Raw genomic sequence first — 18,058 nt, 5'->3', positions numbered from 1 at the left:
TTAAGTAGATAAGGCAAAAATTGAGTGTACTCTATCTTTTCAACTTCGTTTGAACATTCATTTTAAAATGGCTTTTTGGGAAAATAACATCTTTAGAACAAGGAAAACAATGTTTACAGTTTTCTTTTTGAACTCAAAATATTAACCATTACTTCCCAAGGTCATTAAAAGGGCCAAGTCTGGGAGAAATGCTACATATAAGAAAAGCTTATAATACAGAAACACCATGGCACAAACCATTCCTCTTTATTTCTCTTCCTCATTTGCTCCCCACCCCCTCCCCAAAGAGTGACTTTCAAAGCATCCAATAGGACGTAACATATGCACCTAGGATGGTCAACAGCATTTCTTACACTGACATCACAGTTTGGACAGTGGACTTTGCTAGATGGCATCACCTGGAAAGCCCAGTTAGACGGAGTCCACACAGATACTCAGTGTTGCCTCATCTCTAGAGAACCTAGCACCTGCCAGAAGCCTGTTTCTCATCTTCAAATGCCCTCCAGTGTTCACAGGTAACCTGCATCCTTAAGTCACCTGTGCACAATGGTCACTGGTCCAACCCAGAGGCGTAAGTGATTATATACTATACAATTAATAATTATAAATTGTTGCATTAATATTACTAACTTGTTGATAACTTTCAAACTCTACCATCAAAATCATTAAAGTCACTGAGTTTTCAGAGTAAAGACATGCTATTTCATGTCACATTTTTTTCAGAGGAAGTCAGCTTTATTCCAGCCTCTAGAAGATACTTTGCATTTAGAAGATACTCCAGTGGGAAGGGGAGGTCTATTATAAGTTAAGAGATCAGTTCAGTTCAGTCACTCAGTCAAGTCTGACTCTTTGTGACTGCATGGACTTCAGCATGCCAGGCTTTGAGGAATAAGTGTTAGAAAAGAATATCTTTAAGGTACATCTCTGAAAGTAAACAGGGAGAAAATCAGAAAACAGGACCACTGACCAAAGTGAATCAAGTAGAAATACTAACTGTCCTAAGCTATAAAATATTAAGGATGACACATAGACAATGTATTACAACTTATTAGGTTTTTTTGTTTTAGTGTTTGGACTCAATTGTGGCCTTAGTAGCCTATAACTTTAACATCTTAGGGCATTGCAGTACATAGCACCTCATCTGATTAGGTAGCACAAGACTAGTCAACCTGCCAACACAGAGTAACCATTAGCATCACAGTTGTGGCCATTTGATGTTTTATAATAATGTCAGTCACAAATGTAAAGATACTCAGTATTTTGTGGGGGTTCTCTGATGCAGCTGTGCAAGTTATTATTCAAGAAAAGTCTCCCTGACCAGGCCTAATTAATGACAGACACCAGCTGATGCCACTGTTACAGGTAAGTCAAAACTCTGTCTTCTATTTAGAAAGACAAAGGTAACAAGTCTATGAAGAGTGATTTTCTCTTTTGGGTTAGGGTTAGGTTAACATCCCTACACCTCCACACACATCCCCCCTCTATAACCTGTACCATTATCCATCTGTTCAACATCCTGCTTTGACCCATTTGTATGCACCAAGTAAAAATGGTTTTTAAGGGTTTGCTCAGTGCAGGGCAAGGGGGTGAAAGAGTGGATAAGTGAACAAAGTGACAGAGGGAAAAAAGAAACATTCCAAACTCTTTCTATTTCATGGAATGGCCTTCACAACACCTCTCGGGCTGGAAAAAGAGGTTGATGTAAAGAATTTCATTCTGGTGAAGAAAGACTTGTGTGACTGAGTAAGGCAATTTTTTTGATTTAGCCCCACCCACTAACAGATTTTCCTAAAAATCTGTGGGATAATCAGAGAGGAAGCATATGCCTTCCTTTCCAGATGGGGGCAACGTGACTCCTTCCAGAAGGAAAGTTTACAACATTGACTCCAGAATTGGAAGCCGCCCCACCAGCCATTCTAAAACAGGCAGCTAGAGCAGCACACCCTGGAGCCTGTCAGGTCTCAAGTCCGATGTCTGAAGAGTGTTTTTGTCCATTTCCACTTCAGTGAGGATCAGCGGTGTCCGGTGGCGGCAGTCAGCATTCTATCCTTTGAGAACAGCAATTGGCCTCAGATTAATGGCCTTCTTGTTGACTCCAGGATCATGGCAGGTGTTCACCACTTCTGTCACGCTCGTAGAGAACTCAGGTGCCTCTTCAATGACCAGCCTGGGCGAGCCAACTTGGATTGCAATTCCCACACCTGCCAATTTGTCTAGGACATCCTGGAAATCTAAATTATGTCTTGAATTTGCTTGGGACAATGCAAGGCCCGCTCCATGACAAGTTGTTCTAAAGGTCTCAGTCATGGCCTGCTCAGTGCCAGTAAGAACACAGCTGCAGGCTCCCATGGTGCCACCAATGAGCACTGGTTGTCCAGTGAGGTGGTAATCAACTGCAGTGAGGGGATGGTGAGGAGGGAAGGCTTAGGTGGACCCCTTCCTGTGTACTAACAGAGTCCGCACCTTCCCATCCACTATATGTTGTTCTACTTTGGCAATATTGTGAGAAACATCATAGATCACATGTAGGTCCAAGTCATCAGGGGTTGCATTGAAGACCTTGACAAAAGCCTGACAGTCATGGAAGAGCAGTTGACCCAGGCATGGTTCTTAGTTCAGTTCAGTTGCTCAGTTGTGTCCAACTCTTTGCCCATGGACTGCAGCATGCCAGGCTTCCCTGTCCATCACCACCTCCCAGAGCTTTCTTAAACTCTTGTCCATTGAGTTGGTGATGCCATCCAGCCATCTCATCCTCCGTCATTCCCTTCTCTTCCTGCCTTCAATCTTTCCTAGCATCAGGGTCTTTTCTAAGGAGTCAGCTCTTCACACCAGGTGGCCAAAGTATTGGAGCTTCAGCTTCAGCATCAGTCTTTCCAATGAACACGCAGGACTGATTTTCTTTCTCAGCTGCTGCCATTGCCTTCAGGTAGTCCTGACCCTTTGGGGAAGCAATTTGAGCACAAGCCAACTGATGATCATTGACTATAATCCTCTCTCTCTTCATAGCTTTTCCCATAGCTATGACAGCATCTGTGGCTTAGTGGCCCAAGCTTCTGCTTCCACTTTTGATCATCACACACATCTGTCTCTTATGGCTGATGCTCATTTTCTTAGCAACAGACTCACTGAAAATCTCAGCAACAAGTTGGATTTCTACATAGTGGTTGCCTGCTCCCAGAGTCCCCAACTGGGGAAGGCTTCTTTTCTTAGTCCTCGCTGAGACTTTATTGGGGTCAGCTTGCAGCATCCTTCTGTACTCGTCACAATGCTCCTTGTCCTCCGCCCAGGCATAGCCTTCTCTCAGGAATTAGTCTATACCCATCTCCAAGGCTTCCTCCAAGTCTTTGGCATTCATTGGGATGACACCTTTTGACCCCACCCCAACAGGACTGTGGTCAAAATAGCTTAGACGAGTTTCTCCTTCACAGGCTGAACATCACTTTCGTCTAAATTGGTTCTCAGCAAGCAGACACCACAGTTAACGTCAAATCCAACACCATCTGGAGATACCACTGCTTCAGGGTCATTCATATTAAAGGCTGCCTTATTCCTAATAGCAAACCCATAAGCTGAATGGACATCAGGAAGACCAATGGATCGATGAACAATACCAGGCGGGGCAGCCACAGTGCCAATTTGTTTCATGGCTGGCAGAAAGGTACCAACACCACCATCTCGACAGGCATTCCTTAATTCTTCAAACATTAATTTTTCCAAAGCATCATTCACACAGCAAACTCCTTCAACCTGCATGTTGGGCATGAAGCCCTTCTTGATTCTCTAGCAGTTTTTATTGATCTTTTCTAAGAAGTGCAGCTCATCATTATAACAGCAACTCATGGTGGTGAAAACTCTGACTTTGAGTGTACTCTTATTACTGTTGCAATCAACTTATATGGAGGGCTCACTACAGGCCAGATGCAATAATAAAAGCTACAGATTAATTCTTGCACAACCATCTTAGGTAGGTATTATTATGGTCCGCTGAGGTCTGGAGAGGTTAAGTACCTCATTCATGGTTACTAATTTCCAGGCAGAGCTAAATTTTGAAGCCAGGGAGACTGATTTTAAAAGCTAAAGACATAAACATCATATATGAAAAATAAAAGCTAAACTTTTGTGTACCAACTTTTACTTACCAAAATATAATTCATGCCTTTGATTCTTGGGAGAGCCTGATGACACAGTTAATGGATTCATACAGGAATGTTTTCTGTGAGACTGGGACCCACAAAGAGATGGAAATAAATATAGGATGGACAGGACTTAGCTTGGCAATAGGACATATCCCCATGAATATCAGCCAGAAGTTGAAAACACAAAATACAAAAGGTCAGCCAGCAAACTTGAGCTTGATTCCTGGAAGTACAAAGTATAATAGATATCACTAAGGTTGGAACTGGTGGATAACTGAGACAGCAGGAATATTTAGGCCAACTTAAATTTCAGGTCTTTTGAGGTAAGGAAGAGGGTTGGTCACCTTTTAAGTGAAAGGTCTCTTTGCATCAAAAGGTTGCCTAGACACTGTGTTAAGCGACTGTGTTTTACCCTTGTGTCTCCAAACACCCCCACACGGTAAATGCTCAATAAAGGTTACCCTTATTTTAAATGATTTGGCAAGAAGTTTGGAGTTGGCCTGACATTTGTTATATAAAATTTTCAGTCCAGGTTCAATGCACGATACTGGATGCTTGGGGCTGGTGCACTGGGACGACCCAGAGGGATGGTATGGGGAAGGAGGAGGGAGGAGGGTACAGGATGGGGAACACATGTATACCTGTGGTGGATTCATTTTGATATTTGGCAAAACTAATACAATTATGTAAAGTTTAAAAATAAAATAAAATTAATTAAAAAAGTAAATAAAATATATAAAAAAATTTTCTAAGTAGGACTGCCAAAAATTTAATATAAAATAAATACAACAGTAATTAGTCTTAGCAAACTTTTAAAGATACAAACCCCTAAGTATAATTTTCATATTTCTCACTACTTTTATTTGCTCAGTCAAGCTTAAACTAAACCATGTGTTGTCTCCAGATGTAATCAGAACCTTTCTTTCCACATGTCTCATCACTTTACCTTTAAATCTCTTTTAGGGTTGGCATATATTTTCAAGATTTCTAAGACATCTCATCTCGTGTGTGTTGGTTTATACCTACTAGATAATTTTCCAAGCCAAAATCACCAGACTCATTTGTCTGGTATCTAATCAGGAACTTCTCAAAACACTATCTTTTCAGCTTCTTCCTTTCTCTGTTCCACAAAGCAGGCACTGTAAAGTTTCACCAGCTCTTGGAACTCAAGTCTTAAGCATAACTTTGTTGTTGCTGTTTAGCTGCTCAGTCACGTCTGACTCTTTGTGACCCCATGGTTTATAGCCCACCAGCCTCCTTTTCCATGGGATTTCTCAGCAAGAATACTGGAGTGAGTTGCCATTCTCTTCTCCAGGGGATCTGCCCAACCCAAGGACTGAACCCACCTCTGCATTGGCAGGCAGATTCTTTACCACCAGTGTCACCTGGGAAGCCCAACTACAATTAATACATCTCTAGAGATCAGTCCTGAGTGCTCTTTGGAAGGACTGATGTTGAAGCTGAAACTCCAGTACTTTGGCCACCTGATGCAAAGAGCTGACTTATTTGAAAAGACCCTGATGCTGCGGGAAAGATTGAGGGCAGGAGGAGAATGGGACGACAGAGGATGAGATGGTTGGATGGCATCACCGACTCAATGGACATGATTTGGGGTAAACTCCGGGAGTTGATGATGGACAGGAAGGCCTGGTGTGCTGCAGTCCGTGGGGTCACAGAGTCAGACATGACTGAGCGACTGAACTGAACTGAACTGAATACCAAAAAAAGAGGTTAGTATCTCCTCAAAGCCCTATCTATCTCAACAAACTTTATTCTTGATCTGTTTGATGTAGTGATGTTATAGCCATCTGCGCCTATCACTAGAACATCACACTCATTTTGATGACACTCTTCACTCTGAAGACATTCACTTTTCATGCTAATCAATGAAGAGAATAGCTTTGTCCATTCCAACCGGTTTTTCCAGTTGTTAGCTACTTTGAAAATTTAGCTTGAAATATAAATATTGATATGATAGCTACTTCCCAATATGTTCTTCATAATGGGACACTCGTATACATAACTTTAGCTTTAGATTCTGACTCTGTCTTCATAAAATATAAAATTTAAGGTTCAAAAGATGCTCTAGGGACCACTCAGTGCTAAGCTCCTATTTTTCACAAGTGAAAATTGAGTTCAGAAAAATTAAATGATCTGCCCAAGAGTCCTTGAAAGAACCAGGTTCAGACTGGACCCTTAGCCAGCCCTCCTTTTTACTTGGCAAAATTAACATTTTTTATACTAGAATAGTCTAAATATTTTTAAAAAGAAAACAGATGGGCTTTCAACAAATATTGCCGTTGTTATCTCAAAACAGTGAAAACCCTTGGCCTGAAGGAGAAAATGTCCTTTTAAAATTATATTAAGCAATAGGAAGTAATTAAATATTAAGTAATTCTTTTTCAAATAACCAGCACACTCTCCATATAAATTTATTTTGGTGCTTCTGTTGTGCAATTAAGCCAAATGTGTTAATATTTTTGTTGAAGAAGAACAGGATTTGGGGCCCACAGTAAGGTTTCCTAAGTCATAATTTTGGTCTGTGTAATATTAGTATCTTACTCATGCATGTGTCTTTTTTCATGATGCTCTAAGTCCTCTAGGTCAGCGAGGTAGTGCTAGACAATGAAAAGAGCCATGAACTAGGTGTCAGGAGTCTTGGCTCCAGTCTGAGCAGCTACCTAGCTGTGTAACTTGGATAAGAACAATGAGCTGAAAAACAAAGCGATGGACTAGGTGATCTTTAAGTTCTTTCAGCCCTAAGCACCATTTATTATCCTAATCACAATCACTGAAATAAAAAGTAAACACATGAACATTTATGAGGTTTTAGGTTTACAGAACTTAAAAAGTAGCAATTTATTCATACAATTACTGCCCCCAAAGTTCTGCATCTTGTAAGTTCTATCCACAGAAAGGGTCCTTACATCATCTCCAGAATGATTTGCTTTTGCAAAAGCAAATTATAGGAATATATAAGAATGACCCAGTTCTGGAATTTTTGTAAATATCTGTCAGCATGTCTTTGAATTATGTCTCATTCAAGGTGAGACCGGAGAAGGCAATGGCACCCCACTCCAGTACTTTTGCCTGGAAACTCCCATGGACGGAGAAGCCTGGTAGGCTGCAGTCCATGGGGTCGCTGGAGTCGGACACGACTGAGCGACTTCACTTTCACTTTTCACTTTCATGCACTGGAGAAGGAAATGGCAACCCACTCCAGTGTTCTTGCCTGGAGAATCCCAGGGACGGGAAGCCTGGTGGGCTGCCGTCTATGGGGTCACACAGAGTCGGACACGACTGAAGCGACTTAGCAGCAGCAGCAAGGTGAGACATGGTTATCCTTGAAAAGGTAAATGAAGATCCCTCTTTCTGTCCTTTAAAAACAAAAGTGAAAGTGTTAGTTGCTCAGTCTTGTCTGATTCTTTACAACCCCATGGATGATAGCCTGCCAGCCTCCTCTGTTCACAGAATTTTCCAGAGAGAACACTGGAGTGGGTTGCCATTTCCTTCTCCAGCAGATCTTGCTGACCCAGGGATTGAACCCAGGTCTCCTGCATTGCAGGCAGATTCGTTACCATCTGAGCTACGAGGGAAGTCCAAACCTAGATCTAAATGAATTAGTGAAATATGGCATATATAAAACAAGCCCCTATTTTTCCAGAATTATTGGCTCATATCTACTCCTGCGTTGTTTTTTTTTTTTCCCCTATTGTGTCCACTCATCATGTGTATGGGGTGTGAACACAAAATTGACATCTGCATTCAGCACCCCAACACAGCTGTCAGCAATGCTAGATGAGGGTTCCTACACTGAGTATGGAAGAAGAATAAATGAACCATAGGTCCCTTCCAAGTGTAAGAGTTCGTGATTCTCTATTTTTGAGTCCAAAATCTGAAAAGTTCATATTTCTGGTTGTGATAAGATTACAAAAATGGTTCCAATTTTGTAGCCTTTGCCACACAACTCTGAAAGCCTCTCTCACGAAGCCAAAGACCCAGCCGTCTGACTGGCTTGGGGCCTTGGACATCAATGGATAATGCAAGCAAAAGCTTGGAATGGGCTTGCGGTCTGAGGCTTGTTCTCTTCCATGCCTCAGACCTACCATGAGGACATGCCCGGACAAGCCTGCTGGAGAATGGGAGACATGTGAAGCAAAACTGAGTCATTCCAGGTGCTCCAGCCAAAACAGCCAGCTGACCTCCAGACCTTGGAGGGAACCCAGCCAATGCCAGCATCTAGGCCATGTCCTTGACATGTGAGTAAGAGATGCTTCTTGTTGTACTGCCATTGAGGTACTGAGGTGAGGTTCTGCTTTGCAATAAAAGCTAACTCCTATACAGGTTTTAATTTCCAAGCATATGTTCTTAATTAGAAAAACAGGACTCCTGACACTCAACCTATTCACAGCTCAACACTTAACAATGCACTTTCGGTTGTGCTCGTTCACTCTAATAAGTCGTGTATGCTACAACTATTTCTTGATTGTCTATTAGATGCAGGCACTGACCTAAGTGTTTGAAATGTCATCAGTGAACAAACAAGCATGTTTGATTTGTTTGTAAGCTCCCATCTGGAGCCTGTTTTATAGAGACAGATATCAAATAATAAATCATCTGAAATTAATTATGTGATGTATTAAAAGGTGGAAATGCAGGATGGGGACGTGGGAGAACTGAGAGAACTGCAGGATGTGTGGATGAAACAAACTATCAATACAATGGGCAGGATAAATCTCACTGATAAATTGATAATGCAGCAGAATTTGAGAGAGGTTAGAGTTAGGTGCACAAACATTTGGGGGCATGGCATTCCAGGGAGAAGGAAAAATTAGAGTAAATGCTTCAAGACAGAAGTGCACCTGGCATTTAAGAATGTCCACAAGTTGGAGTGGAGGGAGCAGGATAGAGAGTAATAGGAAAAAAGGTGAAAGAAGTAAGAAGAGGGAGGAGACGGGGTCTTCTGGCCTCTGTAATGACATCAGCTGAGTGAACTGGGAAGCAATGCAAGGTTCTGAGAAGTGCTTGGATTATTTTCCATTTTTAACATATCTTTAGTGGGGGAGGGGGGGAGACTACAGGGAAGCAAGGAAAAAATCAAGTAGGACTTCAGCAATAAAGTGGGAGAAACATGATGTTATTTCAGACCAGAGTGGCAACAATAAAGGTGGGGAGAAGTGGTCAGAGTCCGAAAATATTTGAAGGCAGAGCCACCAGAACTTTCCGAATGTGAGGTATGGGAGAAAGAAAAGAGTTGAGGATAATTCAGTTTGGGGGGTCTGATCAATTCAAAAGATGAAATTATCAGCTAAGATGAGAAGGATCACAGATAAAGTACATTGGAGGATAAAGACAAGAAATTCAGGTTTGAACAAATTGAGTTTGAGATATTTATTAGACACCCAAGTGAGGAACACACATTAGAAACCGTATATAGAAGTCATAAACTTGGGAGAAAGTCTGAGCTAAAGGTATAAACTGGACACGTGTGCATGCTGAGTCTCTTCAGTCGTGTCTGACTCTTCGACCTATGGCCTGAAACCCTCCAGGCTCCTCTCGCCATGGGATTCTCCAGGCAAGAATACTGGAGCGGGTGGCCATCCCCACCTCCAGGGAATCTTCCCAACCCAGGGATCTAACTTACGTCTTTTACATCTCCTGAATTATCAGGCAGATTCTTTACCACTAGCACCACCTGGGAAGCCCATAAACTGGGCAGTCATCAGCATACACATGGTATTTAGAGCCATGGGACTAGGGAATACCAAAATGGAATGAGAACGAACAGAGAACAGAAGTGTTCCCTGGACTGAATCCTGGGCCACTCCAACATTGAGAATCAGGAAAGAAGATGAGAAACACTCAGAGAAGATCTAGAGAAAGAGACAAATCGGGTGGGTGGGGGGGAGTACATTGTCCTGAGAGGTAAGTACAATCAGCACATTAAGGAGAAAATTATCTACTGTGTCCAATGCTGCTAATCTATCAAGCGGAGGACTAAGAATTGACTGCTGGATTTAACAAATTGAAAGTCATTGGTAACTCTGATGGAAGAAATCACTAATAAGTAAGGAAACAGTCTTTGAAATGAGATGATCCCATCATATTCTGCCAAATTTTTAAGAAAGTTGCTCAGCACATTAAAAGATCTGAAGGATGGACACCCTGGGCTGCCTGCTATATTGTTTCATTCACCTGAATTTATTCATCTCTAAGCCAGGCTTCAGCAGTACGTGTACTGTGAACTTCCAGATGTTCAAGCTGGTTTTAGAAAAGGCAGAGGAACCAGAGATCAAATTGCCAACATCCGCTGGATCATGGGAAAAGCAAGAGAGTTCCAGAAAAACATCTATTTCTGCTTTATTAACTATGCCAAAGCCTTTGACTGTGTGGATCACAATAAACTGTGGAAAATTCTGGAAGAGATGGGAATACCAGACCACCTGACCTGCCTCTTGAGAAATCTGTATGCAGGTCAGGAAGCATCAGTTAGAACTGGACATGGAACAACAGACTGGTTCCAAATAGGAAAAGGAGTCCGTCGAGGCTGTACATTGTCACCCTGCTTATTTAACTTATATGCAGAGTACATCATGAGAAACGCTGGGCTGGAAGAACCACAAGCTGGAATCAAGATTGCTGGGAGAAATATCAATAACTTTAGATATGCAGATGACACCACCCTTATGGCAGAAAGTGAAAAGGAACTAAAAAGCCTCTTGATGAAAGTGAAAGAGGAGAGTGAAAAAGTTGGCTTAAAGCTCAACATTCAGAAAACTAAGATCATGGCATCTGGTCCCATCACTTCATGGGAAATAGATGGGTAAACAGTGTCAGACTTTATTTCTGGGAGCTCTAAAATCACTGCAGATGGTGACTGCAGCCACGAAATTAAAAGACACTTACTCCTTGGAAGGAAAGTTATGACCATCCTAGATAGCATATTGAAAAGCAGAGACATTACTTTGCCAACAAAGGTCCATCTAGTCAAGGCTATGGTTTTTCCAATGGTCATGTTATGGATGTGAGAGTTAGACTGTGAAGAAAGCTGAGCGCCAAAGAACTGATGCTTTTAAACTGTGGTGTTGGAGAAGACTCTTGAGAGTCCCTTGGACTGCAAGGAGATCCAACCAGTCCATCCCAAAGGAGATCAGCCCTGGGTGTTCACTGGAAGGACTGATGCTGAAGCTGAAACTCCAATACTTTGGCCACCTGATGTGAAGAACTGACTCATTGGAAAAGACCCTGATGCTGGGAGGGATTGGGGGCAGGAGGAGAAGGGGATGACAGAGGATGAGATGGTTGGATGGCATCACTGACTTGATGGACATGAGTTTGAGTGAACTCTGGGAGTTGGTGATGGACAGGGAGGCCTGGCATGCTGTGATTCATGGGGTCACAAAGAGTCAGACATGACTGAGTGAGTGAACTGAACTTAACTGAAGGTCCTATATGTGATTCAGTGTATGTCTTTGTTTGAAAACGAAAAATGATAATAAGGAAGAAGTTTTGCTTGAATTAATTATTCATAATATAAAATAGTAAAATATATTTTTAATATCATAAATATCTAAGTTGCTTCTTAAAACAACCAGAATCTCCTTAGTCAAGAGCAATTAGCTTTCCCTTAACATTTTTCTTAAATCAATTCCTAAACATGAATTCTCAACCCTGCCTTCTGAAAAAGCTTGGATTCACATGCAGCTACAGTTCTCACAAGAATTGTTGGACTATCCCTAGGGAGAAATTCACATTTACATTTTTAATTCAGTGATTTGGTTCTCTGGTCAGTAACTTTAATAAACACTTGACTATTTTGGTAAAGAAAAATAGCCAGTGTAGGATCAAAAGAAACCTAATTTTCTGGACTGGAAGCCCATCCTATCAATGAAACTAATTATAGTTACTCAGAACTATAATTATTAAGCTCAGAAAAACAGGAAACATTTTATTTTCCAGCTCTTCATTCGGCATCTCAGTTATTTGAAACACATAACATACATTTCTCCATCAATATTATTAGTATCTTATTTCCTCACTTTAAGACTGTACTGTTAGTTAAATTTATTTATTGTTTGGGAGTATTTCTCGAAATTAAACTGCAACATTGTCACCAAAGTAAACAGTTAGTGACAATTATCACTTCATCTTTAATTTCTTCTTAATATGTAAAAAGGAAGTACAACCAGGATGGGCAGTGCATGAGTCTTGCACATCAATTAATTTCGGACGCCAATTTCCTCATCTGAAAAATGAAAACCCTTACACCAACACACTTCTGAGTCTATGTGAGGAATTTTAGCCAGTTTGTGTAAATCTATGGTATCATAAAATGATAAAAAAAACAAATCCCACTCATGAAGATATACTCAGCATATGACACAAAAAGTCAAAAAGAAAAAGCAGATGTAGCTTAGCCAGGGTTCTACTTTCTACAAAAGAATTAGATATTTATACCTAGTACTAGTGATAAAATTGCCATTCTCTTCCTCGCCACCCACCCCCAAAAAAAAAACATCCGTGATAGGGATTATTTTTAGGATGGAAGATACACAGGCATACTTCATCTTGCTATACTTTGAAGATACTGTATTTTTCACAAGTTAAAGACTTGTGGCAACAAAAGCAAGTCTATTAGTGCCATTTTTTCAACAGTATTTTCTCACTTTCTGTCTCTGTGTTCCTTTTTAGTAATTTTCACAATATTTCAAGTTTTTTCTTTAATATTATATTCATCATGGTGAACTGTAATCAATGATCTGCGATGTTACTTTTATGGCTCACTAAAGACTCAGGTCAAATTGCCAACGTCCACTGGATAATAAAAAAGCAAGAGAGTTCTAGAAAAACATCTCCTTCTGCTTTATTGACTATGCCAAAGCCTTTGACTGTGTGGAGCACAACAAACTGTGGAAAATTCTGAAAGAGATGGAAATACCAGACCACCAACCAGCCTCCTGAGAAATATGTATGCAGGTCAAGAAGCAACAGTTAGAACCGGACATGGAACAACAGACTGGTCCCCATTTAGGAAAGGAGTAGTTCAAGGCTGTATATTGTCACCTTGCTTATTTAACTTACATACAGAGTACATCATATGAAATGCTGGGCTGGATGAAGCACAAACTGGAATTAAGATTACTGGGAGAAATATCAATAACCTCAGATATGCAGATGACACCACCCTTATGGCAGAAAGTGAAGAGGAACTAAAAAGCCTCTTGATGAAAGTGAAAGAGGAGAGTGAAAAAGTTGGCTTAAAACTCAACATTCAGAAAACTAAGATCATGGCATCTGGTCCCATCACTTCATGGCAAATAGATGGGGAAACAACGGAAACAGTGAGAGATTTTTTTTTGGGGGGGGGCTCCAAAATCACTGAAGATGGTGATTGCAGCCATGAAATTAAAAGATGCTTGCTCCTTGGAAGAAAAGCTACAACCAACCTAGACAGCATTAAAAAACAGAGACATTACTTTGCCAACAAAGGTCCATCTAGTCAAAGCTATGGTTTTTCTAATAGTCATATATGGATGTGAGAGTTGGACCATGAAGAAAGTTGAGCGCTGAAGAATTGATGCTTTTGAACTGTGGTCTTGGAGAAGACTCCTGAGAGTCCCTTGGACCACCAGATCCAACCAGTCCATCCTAAAGGAAATCAGTCCTGAATATTCATTGGCAGGACTGATGCTGAAGCTGAAGCTCCAATACTTTGGCCACCTGATGCGAAGAAATGACTCATCGGAAAAGACCCTGAGCTGGGAAAGACTGAAGGCAGGAGAAGGAAATGACAGAGGATGAAACAGTTGGATAGCATCAGCAACTCGATGGACATGAGTTTGAGCAAGCTCCGGGAATTGGTGATGGACACGGAAGCCTGGCGTGCTGCAGTCCACGGGGTCACAAAGAGTCAGACATGACTGAGTGACTGAACTGAACTGAACTGAAAGGCTCAGTGGATGGTTAGCTTTGTTTTTGTTTTTTTTTTTTCTTCTTAGCACTAATGTATTTCTTAATTGGGCTTTCCAGGTGACTCAGTGGGTAAAGAATCTGCCTGCAGTGCAGGAGACATGGAGTAGACATCTTGGTCAGGAAGATCCCCTGGACAAAGAAATGGCAACCCACTCCAGTATTCCTGCCTGGGAAATCCCAAGGATGAAGATGCCTGACAGGCTACAGTCTACGGGGTTGCAGAAGAGTCAGACGCAACTTAGTAACTGCTGCTGCTGCTAAGTCGCTTCAGTTGTGCCCGACTCTGTGCGACCCCACAGATGGCAGCCCACCAGGCTCCACTGTCCCTGGGATTCTCCAGGCAAGAAAACTGGAGTGGGTTGCCATTTCCTTCTCCAGTGCATGAAAGTGAAAAGTGAACTCGCTCAGTCGTGTCCGACTCTTAGCGACCCCATGGACTGCAGCCCACCAGGCTCCTCCGTCCATGGGATTTTCCAGGCAAGAGTACTGGAGTGGGGTGCCATTGCCTTCTCCAACTTAGTAACCAGACAACAACAAACATTTCTTAACTAGGTATGCACATTATTTTAGACAAAATAGAGTACAGTGTAGTGTAGACATGTCTTTTACATGCACTGGGAAACCAAAAAAAATTTTTTTCTGTGATTCGTTTTATTGTGATATTTACCTCATCGTAGTGGTCTGGAACCAAGCCTGCAGAGTCTCCGAGGGCTGCCTGTAACCACTAACACTTGTGTGGTACTTTAATAAATACTTCACATAAATTGTGATCTTTACAAGAAACTTGTTAAGTACAAATTGTTTATTTTTATTTTACATCTGAGGATAATGAAACTCAATAAAAATGACTGTAAAAGGATTGCTCAGCAAGTCTGAGGAGAAGCCAGTATTTGGACCAAGAATTCCATCTCTGAAGTTTTCCCCTTTCATTAACCCAAGATAGAAATTCCATGTTCTTGGATAATAATATTCACTTTGGAAGTCAGATGGTCTGAGTAACACTCTGGGTTGAACTAAACCCAGTAGTGACTGGCCAAAGCTCTGAGCTTCCACTGACCAATGGTCTTCCATTCTCATCCTATCTTCCATCCTGGTCTTTAACTTGTCCTAAGGACTTTTAGTTGTCACTTGATGAGCAAACATCCTCTTTGTACAGTGAGGATACTGATGTAAGGGACTGGGTGTTTACTCATCTTTACACTCTCTGTAGTAGCTCACCCCTAAGCAGTCCTAAACTAATAACTATTTAAATGAACTATGCCATTAACTCATGGGGAAGGAAATTCTTGAACACTCACTTTGTGGCTTGTTTAGTGCTAGATCAGTAAACAGGACAGAGAGAGGAGCCCTCACCACTGTGGAGTTCATGGACAGATGTTGAACAATGAACAATAACAGTAATGAGAATTCAGGGAAGAGGTGTCTGCTATGAGAGGGAGAACATAAGGGGCTAATGTAGAGTGAGGCACCAGCGGAAAAAAAGAGTGAAAGTCGCTCAGTCGTGTCCAGCTCTTTGCCACCCCATGGACTATACAGTCCATGGAATTCTCCAGGCCAGAATACTGGAGTGGGTAGCCTTTCCCTACTCCAGGGGGGTCTTCCCAACCCAGGGATCGAATCCAGGTCTCCTGCATTGCAGGCGGATTCTTTACCAGCTGAGCCACAAGGGAAGCCCAAGGCAACAGAGAGGCTCTCCCTAAAGAACAGACGTTTAATCTGCCACTTAAGGTTGAAGAGGAGGGAGACAGATGAAAAGGAAAATGCAAGCTAGGCAGGAAAATGAGGAAACCAGCACTGGTACTAAGATGGGCAAGAGCATCCCCTAAAGCATGTCTTAAATCCTGCATCCGACTGAACCAATTTGCCTCAGGACCAAATCTAACAATGATGTTGGGATTTTCAGGGTACAGCAGGTATCATAAGAGATTAAAATAATTTCTTTGTGTAGATAAACCATGCACTGTTTTGGATCTCTAGAATACTTTAATAAACACATTCAGCCTTGCTGTAAAAGTAAGGGGTAAGTTTGTGGTTCTCTCTCTTTTATCTGAAATGAAACATTTTGTTTCATATGTTGAGATTCAATATTATAATTGGTCTCTAGCCTGGTTCAGAAACTGGATTCTTGTGAAACCGGTAGGAAAACATTGTAAAGATTTATTTAGTCACAGCTGTTCTTTACAAGTAATTTCTGATTTTATAGTTGGTTATAACTGTACTTGCAGCTTTAAATTAAGTCTTTATTGGGTGGGATTTGGGGAGTTGTTACATAAGGTGTTATAAGGTTATGTGTGCTATCCCATAATTTAAATGTAATATAAATTACATTGCTTTATGGCAAGCACTATACACATAATTAAAATGAGATGTTCTCACAGCCTATAGTTTTACAATTTTAAAGCTTGCCATAAAACTTATACACGTGGATAAACTGCCAGAAAGACACATGTTTTCATTTTATGCAGATGGCTACTAACAACTGCTAAGGAATCTTATGGGAAATTGTTATGGACTGAATTGTGTGTCCTCAAAAAAATCAAATTGAAGCCTTAACCCTAGTACTTCAAAACAGTACTAAATTTGGATATAGGCTCTTTAAAGATGTAATAAAGATTAAAAGAGGCCCTAAGGATGGGGTCCTAATCCAACATGACTGGTGTCCTTCAAAGAAGAGAAAATACACACACACACACACCCCCCAGGGATGCACACGCAGAGAAGGCAGAAAGAGAAGGGGACCATCTTCAACTAAGGGGAAAGGTCTAGGGTGAAACTGAACCTCCCAACAGCTTCATCTTAGACTTCCAGTCTTCAGAGCCATGAGATATCAATTTCTACGTTTAAGCCACCAGTCTATAGATTTTGTTATAGCAGGCTCAGAAAACTAATATAGTAGCAGACTAACACAGGTATATATTTTGCAGCCATAAATATACATGTACAAGAATATGCATATGCACTTAGATTGGCTATGTGCAGTAATTATCCAAAGTCCCATTTGGAAACAGTGGGGAGATTTTTATTATGTCTTTGCATGTTAAATTTTTTGTTAGATTAAAAATGAGTATGAATAATATTTATTCAGTCAGACTGTATCTGGATGTTAATTAGGAAAACAGAATTGTTTCTATGAAGTGGGGTCAATGTATGGGTACCCTCAAAGGAAAAAAAAATGTCTTGGACCTATTTACAAGTTGATTATTCCAGCTTTTAGAGAGAATTTAAGAGGCTGGGCTTAATCTACCTGTAATTGCCAAAGAAGAATATCAAACTTGGACTCACTCTTTCAAATTAAACTTTTTACATGTAGCTGTTATATTCCTGTCACTTATCAAGTTACCTTAAGAAGCTTTTTGTGAGTTTAATTAAGCCTGACTAATTCTCCAACAGTACAAAGAAAGATGAATTCCTTAAATATTTAATCCCTTTATGACTCAAAGTGTCATTTTCTGAATGTGACTGTTAAATTCTTGGAATTAATTACCCTTTGAATTAAAGTTGCTTTTTCAGACTCTCAAGACATATAGTCATAGCTCACACAATGTGTAAATTCAACATTTCATCTGTTCATCAAGAGAATTTATTCCAAATGTTGTATTCAAAAATCTCAACCCCCCAAAAAAAAAAAAAATCTCAACCCAGTAGGTTTATTTATGACCACTAACTAAGGAATCTTTGCCTATAAGCTCAATTATATAATCATTAAGCATGATTGCTGGTTTTTCGTCTGCCTCCCACTTTGTCCAAGTATTAATGAGTTAAAGGTTAGCTGCCCTCTATTTACACAATCACTAATCTTTGTCATGGCAACTTTGCTCTCCTTAACTAATCTCAAGCCTCCTCTCCAGAAAGCTTTTCCCCATTATGCTCAGCAGGCAGCACCATCATAGGTCTGTCTCTCTTTGCGCATGCTGTGCTAAGTCGCTCAATCATGTCCGACTCTAAGACCA

At 40.9% G+C, this 18,058-nt stretch overlaps 1 protein-coding gene and 1 pseudogene across 8 annotated transcripts in view; both read right to left on the bottom strand.

The window, feature by feature from the left end:
* The window catches only part of ESR1 (estrogen receptor 1), a 408,809-nt gene that overhangs the window by 193,929 nt on the left and 196,822 nt on the right, over window positions 1-18,058 (bottom strand). The window lies entirely within an intron of this gene.
* On the bottom strand, window positions 2,044-3,840 carry LOC102285500 (RNA-splicing ligase RtcB homolog; annotated as a pseudogene).

Source organism: Bos mutus, chromosome 9, assembly GCF_027580195.1.
Source record: "Bos mutus isolate GX-2022 chromosome 9, NWIPB_WYAK_1.1, whole genome shotgun sequence".
Classification (NCBI taxonomy): domain Eukaryota; kingdom Metazoa; phylum Chordata; class Mammalia; order Artiodactyla; family Bovidae; genus Bos; species Bos mutus.
Note: the sequence above shows the minus strand (reverse complement) of the source record. Positions and strands in the feature narration are given on the sequence as shown.